We start from the raw sequence: 16,068 nt of genomic DNA, 5'->3' as shown, positions 1-16,068 counted from the left end.
AAAATAAATGTCAAAAAAATATTTTTAATTTTTTTTTTAAATTTTTTTTATCCACCAATGATAAAATTATGTAAAATTGATAAAAATTAATAAAAATTACATGATTAATTTTTAAAAATTAATTTTACATGATCATTATCCAAACATACAAAAAAAATTAATTTGATAAAAAAAATAAATAAATGTCTAAAAGATTTATCAATTTTACATAATTTTATTTTTAGTTCGTAGAAATAATTTTTAAAAATTCAAAAAAATTTGTTTGACATTTATTTTTCTCAAATTAGTTTATATTTTATCAAATTGATGATTTTACCCTTGAAAAATCTAATGATATTTTCAATTGTCCTTATTTGGAACAAAATTCAAAATTCAAGGTCAAATGTGTCACAATTGAAAAGTTAGAAACCAAAGTAACACAAGCCCCAAACTATAGGGACTATTAGTGTAATTCACTCTAAAAAAAATTAGATTGATATTTTAATCACACTTGATTTGATTGAATGTGATAATATTTATTTTTTATGTCACTTTTCAATTAAGTGTGATTATATATATATTTTTTTTAATCACACCTTTTAATTAACATGTGATTATATTTATTTTTATATCACTTTTTAATTAAACGTCATTAAATATAATATTTATTTTTAATCATACTTTTTAAATAAGTGTGATTATATACATATATATATATATATATATTTTAATCACACTTTTTAAATCAGTGTGATTATATATGTATTTTAATCACACTCCCTAAATAGGTGTGATCGTATCGATTTCATTTTATTTTAATCACACTTTTTAAATAAGTGTGATTATATATGTATTTTAATCATAGGTGTGATTGAATAAAATATTTCTGTTTCATTTTTATATAAAATCTGATTCCAAGTTGGCGCCTATTCTGTACCATCATTGAGAGCAAATGACTCTTGACTTTCCCAACATCAGAATCTCTTCTCCTTGCTGAAACAAAGCCGTTCATTTGCTTCATCTCAGCTCTGAACCACCATTGCCTTTACCAACAAGATTGAATCTCTTCTCCTTGCTGAAACAAAGCCGTTCATTTTCTTCATCATAGCTCCGAACCACCATTGAAGTTACTCACTCAAACCACCATTGAAGTTTGTCTTTTCAAACACTACTACAAATATAGATAAAGATCACACTTTTTTGGTGTGATGTATGTTTTTTAATCACACCTTTTAAGTTTTATTAAAGTGTGGTCCTTAGGAGTGTGATTAAAAATGGTCATTTTTAATCACACTTTTTAAGTGTCATTAAAAAATGTTTTCATCACATCTTTTAAGTGTGATTAATAATATTTAGATCACACCTTTTAAGTATGATTAAAAACATTTAGATCACACCTTTTAAGTGTGGTTAAAAACATTTAGATCACACCTTTTAAGTGTGGTTAAAAACATTTAGATCACACCTTTTAAGTGTGATTAAAAACTTTAGATCACACTTTTTAAGTGTGATTAAAAAATTTAGATCACACCTTTTAAATGTGATTAATAACTAATAAAACATGTGATAAAAAAAAATTTGACATATTTAAAGAATAATCAATATTATTTTTGCACGCGCATTTGAATAATATAATACACACTATATACTATATTTTGAATCACAACCATATATTGAATGAAATAATATCATATATTTCATAAATGAAAGTTAAATGTTTAAAAGTATATACAAAGAAATTAATAAAAAAAAAAATTAACTGTGATTACATACATTAAAAAATAAAAAATAAAAAACTTGAAAAAAGTAAGTTCTTGAATTCTTTGACCATATTTTGCATCTCTCCAAGAAATTGCTGACCTGAAAAATAAAAAAACAAATTAATTTAAAAACCGCCAGAAGCATATGAATAAACTTACTAATTAATTTATAAACTTACATTTAGATCACACCAAAAATAATGTAATTTATCCAGTTGTTAAACTGCCTCCAATCATTTCCCCACAGCCACCAAAAATGACATAATTATTTTGATTCTCCACACAAATATCAGTAAAACAGCACCACAAAAGAAGACAATATGCAACAATGCAGAAAGGATCACATAAATGATAAAATGGAGTATTATATGGACAATCAAATCATATGATATCAACATATAACTCACTAAAAACTATAAAACAAATAAGGATCAATAAAGCTTATTGGTCTTAAAAGCAGAAACCACATAGCCTGAATAATTACAAATTGGTATGGGAGCAATCCAAGTAGAGGAAATAATAAGAGCCCAGCACACTAAATTAAAAAGAAACAACTTGCATACAACCCCCTTATCTAAACCTTCAGCTCCCTAATTTAATAACTTGAGATGAAGCACATCTTTATAAGAATAGGATCAGCCACAGATAGATACTTTAAAGATTGTAACTGTCAAAAATACGAGAATTATATGATTTTCAACCATGACAAAATACTCTATTGAAATAGCAAATTCTCCACAATTAAAGTCTGTCCATGTAAGTGACAAACAATAACAGGTCCTCACTATCCAGCACTTCTCTCTGTGCATGTCAATGAAATCCATCACATACAACATATAAAAGCAATTCGCAAAAATTGAAGTAGGAGACTTGTAATTATCAATTCATTCAATTAGTATATCTTAACTCTTATATGAACCCAATTTTCTGTTGGACCATGACATTATTTGCTGAAATCATATTTTTTTAGGCAGAAAAAGTAGCTCATATGGATCTCATCAACGATATCATATCTTAGATTTTGCACCATGCACCTCAAATACAACTTAGGCCCATTTGTGAAACCAACTTTGGAAGTATACCAATGTCAAGAATTAACAATTATCTTGCTATGTTTTAATAGTCTTAGACCATGCAACCTTGCCCTTCAGTGGGGGCAGGATGGTTAAAATAGTATCCAAATTCACATGTTTTGAGCTCCTATGCTGCCTTGACAAATTCACACTGCAGCTATGATGTGGTCAAATAGCTATACCTCTGGATGATTTGTTATGACATCAATTGGTCCAACAGTTTAAAGTATAGAAATACTGAAGCTCAAATTCCAACAAAATTATAGTTTGCTTTTGAATTTGAGCCCTATCAAATTCTCGTCAGATCAATACAGCCAGTGCCTAGCCTTAACACTGAACAGATTTTAGGTAGGCATGCCAAACCAGCCATTTAAATAACTTATCTCAAAAGAAGAAAAATAGACATTTAAAGACTTTAATATATATATATATATATATATATCTAGAACTTATTATTTGTGTTAATTTTTAGTTCAATGAGTTAAGGAGGCAACCTGAATCAAAACCTATTATGTTCAAAAGTGAGTAGAAGATTACTTGAATGCAGCCCACCCAAAAAAAAAAGGTCAAACTACATGCTTACTTCAGGCAGTTTTGCAGGTATAAAATAGTATTGCCAGCTAAACATAAATTCAATCCCACAATAGACACTGCTACTGCCATTTACATAAATCTAGTACATCACAAAAGTGACCAAAATGGCAATTGGGCTTCAGTGTTCAAGACCTACACAAAATGCATTTACACCCAAAAGGTTGAAATAATGAACTAGCATAAATGACCTTACCTTTTCGTCAGCAGAGTACTTAGTGCATTTGAAATAAAACCTGAATATTTGGATCCCCAAGTATGTCTGCAAATAGTTTTAACATTTCAGTCAGTTCATTGAACAATAGTAATACATATATCATAATCAAAGTCTGAAAAGGATGTATTTTACCGATCATAAAAACAAGGATAAATAGAGTGAAGATAACAATATTATAACCATAACAAGGGTATCCATCTTTCAAACAGCATAATGTTGAAATTTCATCCAATGTCACCTCATGCTGTTACATAGAATATGTTCGGTCAGGACATCATTTCATCAGGTTAATCCCTATGTGAAAGTAGAAAAGATAAGGTAGATGGTAAAAATCTGGCATCTAGAACAGTAGTAGATTTGTAGTGACAGTACTGGGGGTACATTGAATCCACATAAAAATATGGTTGCTCTACATAGAAAGTGTCTCTAGATTTATGATCAATAGTTGCCTTCTTACACAACTTGTGTTGATCCTCTAACCTCAATTGGAGACATCTACCATTTGTCACTAGTTAGGAAATAATAGGTGACCCACAGAAACAGGGGCAGAACAATAACTTCTAATAAAAGACAAAACAGAGGGAGATCCTGAATTTTTGTGCAAAAAAACTTATAAGGGATGAACTATGACAATGTTTAACTCAAGGAAATTGAAAAGGAAAAAAACACTAGATTATTGATTTCATTAGCAAAAGAGAGGCTTGAGTAATTGAGCGAGTCATCACTACACATGTCCCAAACTTACTGTAAATGTATGTTGTTGTTTGGCAGCACCATAGCTTTCCTTAACAACTCTCCCAGCAATAGTTCTCTTTCCAAACCTGTTTGGATATAAACCTGTTCGGAATTAGCTCCTTCATTTACCGAGCAAATATGATTTACAAACTACGATGGAAATCAAGAGATTCATATACAAAAGGAAAACAAGAGCTGAAACCAGTGAGTTACTTCTTGTATACTTTCTGTGTAAACAAAACAACATCTCCTTTGCAGACATCACCTGTAACGCCCTCAAAATAAACCCTTAATAGCCATAACATTAACATGCATTTATAAAAGAAAACGAATCATTTGAGTTAGTCATCAGAGTATTCTTATTGACAGACATTACTTGTAACATCCTGCAACATCAAAATAAATGCCCTAAGGGCTTACATCTTTCCAAGCTAACACTTGGACACAAAAAGGATGAGTACTAACTCATTTACAAGTTAAGCCCTAGGCTTGAATGTTTACATGAAATCCCAAAAATAACAAAATAAAACATATAACTAAAGACAAGTCTTCAAAATCCCAAACATCAAATCCTTCCAGGCTAAGTCCGTGGAGGTAGCTTATCACCTGAACCTGAAAATGATGTTCCCATAAAGGGTGAGCCACAGCCCAGTAGAAAAATACTAAACCAAATATAAGCATTGAATAAAGCTATAGCATTCAATAGATGGTTAATCAAGATAATCAATTTTATTATTAAACAGTCTCATGACACTAATGTCTAAGACACATTTCACTTTCCATTATTATCAACATGGCTCAGAACCTGGCCAAACTTACAACAGTGAATTATATATCATAATCACATTACTTCCAATATCAACAAAACAAATGAGACTCATGCTCATATCAAAACACTTCATACTTCCCATTTGATACACATTTTAGTGCTGTATCAATAATCATGTAAAAACACTTCAATATAATAAGCACACATAAAAATGGTGCTAATGGAGTCCATCCCCTATCTCCTCCCAAACAAAAATCCGGTTTAGAGGTCCATCCCCTATCTTCCCCTAAACCGTGGAGTACATCCCCTATCTCCTCCCACACAATATGCAAATGCAATGCTCAACCAATACACGTATTTTCAGTATTAATTCAATAGTCAAATTAATGACTTAACCAATGTGATTAGTTTCAGTTATTCCTAATCCACATGCAATGTCTACAACAATCACGACTATCCTCCACCGATAGCCCAAAACAGTTATTTCTAGACTGGAAATAAATATATCAACAATTTAATAGGTGAGTGATTTAAATCATCCAACTACACCATTTAATCTATGAATTCATCAATTTCATGAATTTAACCAAATTCCCCAATTCCCTTAAATTAATTTTACAAATTAATTAATTAATACAACTAGGGTTTTTCCCAAAATTATCTAAGTGACCTCAACATCTTAAAATACCAAAACTTAGAACAAAGCTTATAGAATAGAGTAGGAAATCCCTACCTTGAAGATCACAACTAAAATAGAGAAGATGGAGATGATGACCCAAAATCCAAAGTGCTCCAAATCCTCTCTTTTTCAGATTAAAAGAAAGATCTCGTGAAGCTCTACCTTTCTTCCAAAGGAACTAGGGTAGAAGACCACAAGGAATAGATCAAATCTTAGAGAGAAGGTGAGAGTAGAGAGAGAAACTCTCAAATGGCGGTTTTTAAAGGTTAAGAAAGAAAAGGTAGGTCAAAAAGTGATCCAAAAAGTGAAATCACGGACTGATATAATCGACTCTACGCTCGAGCGTAGAAATCCCCGCTCGAGCGTAAGACACAGAATCATGCTCGAGCGTGAAGAAAGCCGCTCGAGCGTCGATTGCACCCTTCCAGAAGTTTTGCAGGCGCTGGCACCCGCTCGAGCGTCAAACTCCCCGCTCGAGCGGAGGAGCAAAAACAAGGGATCACGCTCGAGCGTAAAAACTACCGTTCGAGCTGAAGAACTGCAGAGCAAAATACTGGGAGATGAAAAATCACGCTCGAGCGTCAAAATTCCTGCTCGAGTGGAGAAGCAACAACGAAGGGACCGCTCGAGCGTTAAAACTTACGCTCGAGCGTGAAGACCAAAATCTGGGCATCACCTATTGGCATCTAAAATCAACCAACCTGTAACAGACCCGCCCAACACAACCTATAATTCAAATACTAAGAGATTAAAGGACAACAACAACCAATAAGTAATGACAGGATCCACGGAACCTAAGTCCGGATACAATAATTTAAAGAGAAAAGACCGAGGTCGCTATAACCTCCCCTCCTTAAAAGAATTTCGTCCCCGAAATTAAGCACAAAGTTTCGAAAACAAGTTTTTCTCAAATTCCAACAATATGATAACTCACTAATAAACAACTTGACCCAACACCGGCCATTCCATCTCTTAACAAAGAGGCATGCCACAATATGCAAAACAATCATATATTGCAACCTGCATTAACACTATGCAATTTTCTTTCAATTTCAACAATTTTCAATATATTCAATATATACAATGTTCCATTAAACTTCCATTTCGAGGCAAGTTCCAAAATATTTCCATTAACCAAAACATTCTAAATGTTGTACAGCTTAAGACATATATAAAAAGCTTTAAAGTTCGACAATATTACAAATCAATAAACATGTCCGGATATTTCTCGCGGACTTCCAACTCACGTTCCCATGTGGCTTCCTCCACCCCGTGATGTTTCCACAAAACTTTCACCAAAGGAATGGTCTTGCCTCGCAAGACTTGATCCCGCTTATCCAAGACCCTAACCGGTCTCTCTTCATACGAGACATCCTCATCAACTACTAAATCGGTCCAATCCAATACATGTGATGGATCCGGCTCATACTTCCGAAGCATACTCACATGAAACACGTCATGTACTCCGGACAACTGCGGCGGCAAAGCTAAACGATAAGCAGTCTCGCCAATCCTCTCAAGGATCTCAAAAGGACCAATGAATCGAGGGGACAACTTCCCGCTCTTCCCAAACCTCATCAATCCCCGTCTTGGTGATATCTTCAAAAAGACGTGATCACTCACCTCAAACACCAAAGGTCTTCTCCTACGGTCGGCGTAAGATTTCTGACGACTCTGGGCTGTAACAAGCCTCTTACGGATAAGCTCAACCTTCTCCGTTGTTTCCCTCACTAACTCCGGACCCAACAGAGGTGCATCACCCACCTCGGCCCAACAAACAGGAGACCTACACGGTCGGCCGTATAAGGCCTCAAACGGTGCCATACCGATACTAGATTGGAAGCTGTTGTTGTAGGCAAACTCCACTAATGGCAAGTGCCTCTCCCATGACCCGCTAAAGTCAAGAACACAACCCCGAAGCATATCTTCAAGGATCTGAATAGTACGCTCGGACTGCCCATCAGTCTGAGGATGATAAGCTGTGCTAAAGGTCAACTTAGTACCTAAGGCGCTCTGCAAGCTCTGCCATAATCTGGCAGTAAAACGAGGATCTCTATCCGAGACGATCGTCACTGGAACCCCGTGCAATCTCACTATGTCCCGAATATACAAGTCGGCAAGATGATCTACCGTATCTCTCACGCGCATAGGAATAAAATGCGCCGACTTAGTTAACCGGTCTACAACCACCCAAATAGCATCACTACCCCGCTGAGTCCTCGGAAGACCCACAACGAAGTCCATAGTGACGTGTTCCCACTTCCACTCAGCAATAGGCAAGGGTTGCAACAAACCCGCTGGCCTCTGATGTTCAGCCTTCACTTGCTGACAAGTAAGGCACTTAGATACGAAAGCTGCCACATCCCTCTTCATACCCCGCCACCAGAACTGGCGACCCAAATCCCGATACATCTTAGTGCCTCCCGGATGCACCGCAAGGCGTGAATGATGAAAATCTCGGAGTACCTCTTCTCGACAAGACTCCGGCACAAACGGACGGTCTCGGTATCTCACACTCAGATCGGGATACACCGTCAAACCCTTCTCAACCTTCCCACCGGAAATCTTCTCACGGAGAGATTCTACCTCAAGGTCACTTCTCTGAGCCTCTAACACTCGAGTCACAAGTGTAGGCTGTGCAACAATAGAAAACAAGGCCGCAGCCTCAACGGACTCGCCCAGAAGTAAAGCAAACTCTCCAAGTGCACTCAACATCTTCCATTCTCGGATGGCTATACTAGCTATGACACCAACAGGTTTTCTGCTAAGGGCATCGGCCACCACATTGGCCTTTCCCGGATGATAATGCAATTCAAAATCATAATCCTCTATGAACTCCATCCACCTCCTCTGCCTCAAGTTCAAGTCTTTCTGTGTAAACAAATATTTCAGACTCTTATGATCCGAGAATACCTCAAATCTCTCACCATAAAGATAATGCCTCCAAACCTTCAAGGCAAATATCACAGCTGCTAACTCTAGATCATGCGTAGGGTAATTCTGCTCGTGAATTTTCAACTGACGTGAACCATAGGCAACTACTTTCCCTTCTTGCATTAATACACAACCCAGACCCTCTCGTGAGGCGTCACAATAGACTGCATAACCCAACCCTCTCTCTGGAATAATCAATACTGGAGCGGTAGTCTGTCTAACTTTCAACTCCTGAAACGACTTTTCACAAGTCTCACTCCATACAAATTTAACTCCCTTCCGAGTCAGTCTAGTCAACGGTGATGCTAACCTGGAGAAGTCTTTCACAAACCGACGGTAATACCCAGCTAACCCCAGGAAACTGCGGATCTCAAACACACTCTTAGGCTGTGCCCAATCTTGCACTGCCTCTACCTTGGATGTATCAACAGACACTCCTTCACCGGATACCACATGGCCTAAGAATTTGACTTCTCTCAGCCAGAACTCACACTTCCCAAACTTGGCATACAGCCTATGGGCTCTAAGTAACTCAAGCACCACCCTCAAGTGTGCCTCGTGCTCCTCCTCAGAAGGCGAATAGATAAGGATGTCGTCCACAAAAACGACTACAAACTGATCCAAGAATTCCCGGAAGATCCGGTTCATCAAGTCCATAAAGACTGCCGGTGCATTGGTGAGCCCGAATGGCATTACCAAAAACTCATAATGGCCATACCGCGTACGGAATGCCGTCTTCGGAATATCCTCTTCCCTGACCCTCAACTGGTGGTAACCCGATCTCAAGTCTATCTTTGAGAAACAACGGGAACCCTTCAACTGGTCAAACAGGTCATCGATACGAGGCATAGGGTACTTATTCTTAACCGTAGCCCGATTCAATTTCCGATAATCTATGCAAAGTCTCAAAGCACCACCTTTCTTTTTAACAAAGAGGGCCGGTGCTCCCCACGGCGAAACACTAGGGCGTATAAAACCCTTGTCTAGTAACTCCTGGAGTTGGATCTTCAACTCAACTAACTCGGCTGGGGCAAAACGATAAGGTGCCATGGAAATCGGTGCCGTGTCGGGCACTAGGTCAATAGAGAACTCAATCTCCCGATGCGGTGGCAAACCTACAAGATCTTCGGGAAAGACATCCGAGTACTCACAAACCACCATTGGCAACACAATCTGAGTCTCATTATCCTCACTAATCAAAAGGTTAGCAAGTAGCCCACTAAGCTCACTCCTTCCTCGTCGAACATACCCCGGTGGCAACACATCACCAACCCGGTCCCCCAGAAAATGAAAATACTCTCCGCTCACGGTACAACAAGTGACCCTCTGGCGGTAGCAATCAATAACTGCCCGGTATGACGATAACCAGTCCATACCCAAAATAACATCGAAACCTCTCATAGGCATAACTACAAAAGAAAATGGGATTCTATGGTAATCAACCTCTATATCACAACCCCTAACACCGTGTTTCAAAATCAATTCACCCCCAAGAGGCGACACTACACAAATAGGAGATGCCAACTGTGCTAACTCCAACTCCAAAACAGATGCAAATGCAGCAGACACAAAGGAATGAGATGCACCCGTATCAATCAAAACATTAGCAACCGAGTTGCAAAACAAGAAAGTACCTCTCACAACAGATGGAGCCGGTACAAGATCCTGCGCGGTAACAGCATACACGCGCCCAGATGACCTCTGATCAACCTGCTCACCCCTAGGAGCATAAGATTGCTGCACCGACTGAGACGATGAAGCCCCCTGATTAGCCCTCGAGGCCTGGCCCGACTGAGCTGGCTGCTGACCCTGAATCTGCCTCAAACCAGATGCACCAGGTGTGCCACCCAACTGGGGGCAATACCTCTTCATATGCCCTGGCTGACCACACTGATAACACGAGAGTGGCTGACCTCTACCCTGACTCTGGCTCTGAGATCGAGCCGAAGAAGATGCTGCTCTCTGAACTCCTCCCCTCTGAGGACAAACTGGAGACTTGTGGCCCAACTGGCCACACTTGAAACAGGTAATGTCTCCCTGACTGCCTTTCCCCGAACTAGCACTCGGTACAGGAAAAGTCGATCTCGAAAAGCTACCATGAGACTGCTGGGGATTAAAACCCTTCTGTCTCCTACCATCACTCTGACTATCCTGACTCCTCTTGGAGCCCTTCTGCCCTTCCTCCTCCTCTTGCATCATGATCTCCATATGGGCTGCAGCATCAACCATACGCCCATAATCCCGAATCATAGTTCCCCCAACTCTCAGCTTCAGGCCACGCCTCAACTTCTTCTCAAACTCAATACAGCGGCGTTCCTCAGACGCCACTAACTCAGGTGCAAACCTGGACAAGCTAGTAAATGCAGCCTCAAACTCGGCCACAGAAGAACTCGACTGCTTAAGCTGACAAAACTGGTCTCGCAGCTTCTCCCTAACTGCCGGAGATAAAAACTTCTCCTGGAAAGCATTCACAAAAGCCTCCCACGTACCTCCTATACGCCCCTTAGTAAACTTCCACCACTGACCCGCATCCCCCTTCAACTGGAAAGATGCCAAGGTCACTTTCAACCCCTCGTCTTCGATGCCCAGCATCTCAAACGTCTTCGTTGTCTGTTCGAGCCATTCATCTGCCTTAAGCGGCTCTTTAGGATCACCCACAAATTCATCCGGATTAGACCGGAAGAACTCCCTCTTCAGAAAGGAAGGTCCTGCATCCGCAATAACAGCTTGAGCTTGATTCTCAGCTCTGAGAATGCCTACTGACTCCCTGAATGCCCCCGCTATCTCTCGAGCTAAAGGGCCCAAAGCCTGCTGGCCTACTGGCTCGGCCACATTGGCCTGGCCAATTCCCTCCTGAACTATCGGAATCTCCTCTGGCACAGGCACCTCCTGCCTACCCGGCCTACCACGCCTACCGCGTCCTCGTCCTCGTCCTGACATCCTAATAAAGGAAACAAAGACATTAGCACATTAATAAATGTGCCAAAGCTAAACACTCGCGTCCTAATACAATGGACAACAATAATTCATTCCACGTAAGCACATAATCACATAAGCACCTACGAATTTCATTCCCGGATAATGATAGTCCCAATGCGTTACTATAGTTCCGGTTGGAAGCAGCAGTGATCAAGTGCCTTTCCAACAAGACTACTAGAACTCAAGGGTCCAATCAACATCCTAGAAACTACATTCCATACCCACATAATCACATAAACATGTTATCACATAAGCATATAACGTTACACTAAGTCTCTATCAAACGAGACGAACCCATTGTGATACTAATCACTTCCCACGTACCCAAAGTATTCAAACCCGGTACGCTCTGATACCAAGTTGTAACGCCCTCAAAATAAACCCTTAATAGCCATAACATTAACATGCATTTATAAAAGAAAACGAATCATTTGAGTTAGTCATCAGAGTATTCTTATTGACAGACATTACTTGTAACATCCTGCAACATCAAAATAAATGCCCTAAGGGCTTACATCTTTCCAAGCTAACACTTGGACACAAAAAGGATGAGTACTAACTCATTTACAAGTTAAGCCCTAGGCTTGAATGTTTACATGAAATCCCAAAAATAACAAAATAAAACATATAACTAAAGACAAGTCTTCAAAATCCCAAACATCAAATCCTTCCAGGCTAAGTCCGTGGAGGTAGCTTATCACCTGAACCTGAAAATGATGTTCCCATAAAGGGTGAGCCACAGCCCAGTAGAAAAATACTAAACCAAATATAAGCATTGAATAAAGCTATAGCATTCAATAGATGGTTAATCAAGATAATCAATTTTATTATTAAACAGTCTCATGACACTAATGTCTAAGACACATTTCACTTTCCATTATTATCAACATGGCTCAGAACCTGGCCAAACTTACAACAGTGAATTATATATCATAATCACATTACTTCCAATATCAACAAAACAAATGAGACTCATGCTCATATCAAAACACTTCATACTTCCCATTTGATACACATTTTAGTGCTGTATCAATAATCATGTAAAAACACTTCAATATAATAAGCACACATAAAAATGGTGCTAATGGAGTCCATCCCCTATCTCCTCCCAAACAAAAATCCGGTTTAGAGGTCCATCCCCTATCTTCCCCTAAACCGTGGAGTACATCCCCTATCTCCTCCCACACAATATGCAAATGCAATGCTCAACCAATACACGTATTTTCAGTATTAATTCAATAGTCAAATTAATGACTTAACCAATGTGATTAGTTTCAGTTATTCCTAATCCACATGCAATGTCTACAACAATCACGACTATCCTCCACCGATAGCCCAAAACAGTTATTTCTAGACTGGAAATAAATATATCAACAATTTAATAGGTGAGTGATTTAAATCATCCAACTACACCATTTAATCTATGAATTCATCAATTTCATGAATTTAACCAAATTCCCCAATTCCCTTAAATTAATTTTACAAATTAATTAATTAATACAACTAGGGTTTTTCCCAAAATTATCTAAGTGACCTCAACATCTTAAAATACCAAAACTTAGAACAAAGCTTATAGAATAGAGTAGGAAATCCCTACCTTGAAGATCACAACTAAAATAGAGAAGATGGAGATGATGACCCAAAATCCAAAGTGCTCCAAATCCTCTCTTTTTCAGATTAAAAGAAAGATCTCGTGAAGCTCTACCTTTCTTCCAAAGGAACTAGGGTAGAAGACCACAAGGAATAGATCAAATCTTAGAGAGAAGGTGAGAGTAGAGAGAGAAACTCTCAAATGGCGGTTTTTAAAGGTTAAGAAAGAAAAGGTAGGTCAAAAAGTGATCCAAAAAGTGAAATCACGGACTGATATAATCGACTCTACGCTCGAGCGTAGAAATCCCCGCTCGAGCGTAAGACACAGAATCATGCTCGAGCGTGAAGAAAGCCGCTCGAGCGTCGATTGCACCCTTCCAGAAGTTTTGCAGGCGCTGGCACCCGCTCGAGCGTCAAACTCCCCGCTCGAGCGGAGGAGCAAAAACAAGGGATCACGCTCGAGCGTAAAAACTACCGTTCGAGCTGAAGAACTGCAGAGCAAAATACTGGGAGATGAAAAATCACGCTCGAGCGTCAAAATTCCTGCTCAAGTGGAGAAGCAACAACGAAGGGACCGCTCGAGCGTTAAAACTTACGCTCGAGCGTGAAGACCAAAATCTGGGCATCACCTATTGGCATCTAAAATCAACCAACCTGTAACAGACCCGCCCAACACAACCTATAATTCAAATACTAAGAGATTAAAGGACAACAACAACCAATAAGTAATGACAGGATCCACGGAACCTAAGTCCGGATACAATAATTTAAAGAGAAAAGACCGAGGTCGCTATATCACCTGAAAAGAGAATCAAAGAAGCTTTAAATTTTCAAAACCACCTTGAAGTGAACAAAAATAGTGCACTCAAAAGAAATGTACGTAAATAAACCTTTACCAGTACAATTGATGGCAAAGGATGATCTAGGATAGAGTGTTTCAGCATTTCCATCTTTTATCCTGAGGGTTAAAAATCATACAATAAGGATACTCTTATGCAAAAATAGTATAAAGCTACAAAAGATATTATCCATCTTCCACATACACAAAAAAAAAAAGAAGCAATGTTCAATGTGGCAATATTGCAATTTTGATACTAAAAATCTTGGATCAGATGATGTTATAGGTTCACACATTAGCTTGTCACTGTTGATTCCAATTGGATATACAGCATTTGACATGACTACAACTATAAATGGATATAAGAGGTTGGTAACTTTCTTAAACTGTTGTGCTTTAACCAATATATACTAACCAACATGACAAAAATGAAAAGATAAAACAAGATAGACTTACCCAAAAGGCAATCTACAAGTTCATGGGATGCCTCCTCCTCTAAATTGTCCATTGAAACTTTGTTTCTTAAGCAACTCCATGATGCTTGATGTCATCCCCAAATGCTCCTTACTCGACTCATTCATCTTCGTTATCCATTTCTCGAGGTCACATTCAGGCAGTGGGTGGCTTTTAGCATACTCCTCTCCCTTACCACTTTTAAGATTCGGGTATTTTTTTCATAGTCTGTAGGTATAAGCTCCATCTACATTTTGTGGCCACCGCTTTGTTAACATCCGTTGATTCACCTTGCATGTCAAATATTGATCCTTACAACACCAAACTAAAAAAACTAGAGCTACCCAAGAGAAACAAAAGCAAATAGACAAACTAAACTAAATAAATTACAAAGAGAATCATCCTAAAATAAACCACACAAAGGAATGTTCATTTGCACAAACAAGGGCTATCAACATCCAATAGACTAGCCAAAAACATCACAAAATACACTTGCACAACCCTTAACAGAGAAAAAGCAAGCAAAACTAGAGAAGAAACTCAAGAAAAGCCCTTTCACAAACCGCACTAGCAGTAACCACCCAACATCAGCCACTCAGCATCAGCTCATGATCCAGCAAAGGCTAACACCAATACCCAGAGCAGCCCTTAAAGATGGCATGCAGAAAACCTAAGCAGCACCAACACAGGAGCAGCAAACAACATAATAGAAGCAGCATAGAAACTAGCAAACAAAGGAGAAGCCTCCAACTTGTTAAAGCACCACATATACAGCATAGGGCGGCTATTCCTATATATTACAAAGGTCCAAATACATCATATTTTGTACAATATTTACATAAACTTAACCTTTATTTAAAACTTTTTATTCACATTTTTTCGACAAAAATTCTAATCCAACAATAGATGGGGCCAAAAGAAATGCCTCAAATGTACCACTCATATCATATTTGCCCGCCAAAAAGTATCACAAGAAAAGACATTCCCAACAAGTCCATTATTAATTTTTCACTTACTCGTCACAAGGGACAAAATGAGGTTGACCCTCCAATAATGTAAAAGTGCTTTTGAACCCGCACAAAAACAACTACAGTGACAGAATATATATACACCTAGGGATGATATTTTATCAATGTATATGTGGGTGTGCTTTTTTTCCCTCTTTGTTTCCAGATAAGATAAAACCAAAGCAAAAATATAGGTCTATTGTCACTCAACCCTCAACAAAAACCAAAGCAATAAATAAAGAAAAACCCATCAACCCACAAGAAGATAAAAGGAAAACACTCTAGAGAATTTAGAGCTAAGTTCACTCAATCCTCAACAAAAAGCTCATTAATATAAATAACTTTAATGTCTTACCGACACTAGAATGGGAGGCTGCCTCCTTCTGTGCCTCTACATTGACATCAAGAGGCTGTGAGTGTTGGGCCATTATGGCAACTAAACAGCATAAATTGATATATAAGAC

At 38.4% G+C, this 16,068-nt stretch overlaps 1 long non-coding RNA gene across 1 annotated transcript; it reads right to left on the bottom strand.

The window, feature by feature from the left end:
* Positions 1 to 1,652: 1,652 nt before the first annotated feature.
* Positions 1,653 to 16,056, bottom strand: LOC145801610 (uncharacterized). The gene is made up of 3 exons (XR_014343236.1): positions 15,960 to 16,056; positions 3,600 to 3,665; positions 1,653 to 1,839 (listed from the first exon to the last, which is right to left on the bottom strand). It is a non-coding gene; the product is annotated as an uncharacterized LOC145801610 (long non-coding RNA).
* Between the last annotated feature and the right edge of the window lie 12 nt (positions 16,057 to 16,068).

Source organism: Camellia sinensis, chromosome 10 (assembly GCF_055761805.1).
Source record: "Camellia sinensis isolate YWXY chromosome 10, ASM5576180v1, whole genome shotgun sequence".
Taxonomy (NCBI): domain Eukaryota; kingdom Viridiplantae; phylum Streptophyta; class Magnoliopsida; order Ericales; family Theaceae; genus Camellia; species Camellia sinensis.
This window is presented reverse-complemented; position numbering and strand designations above follow the sequence as displayed.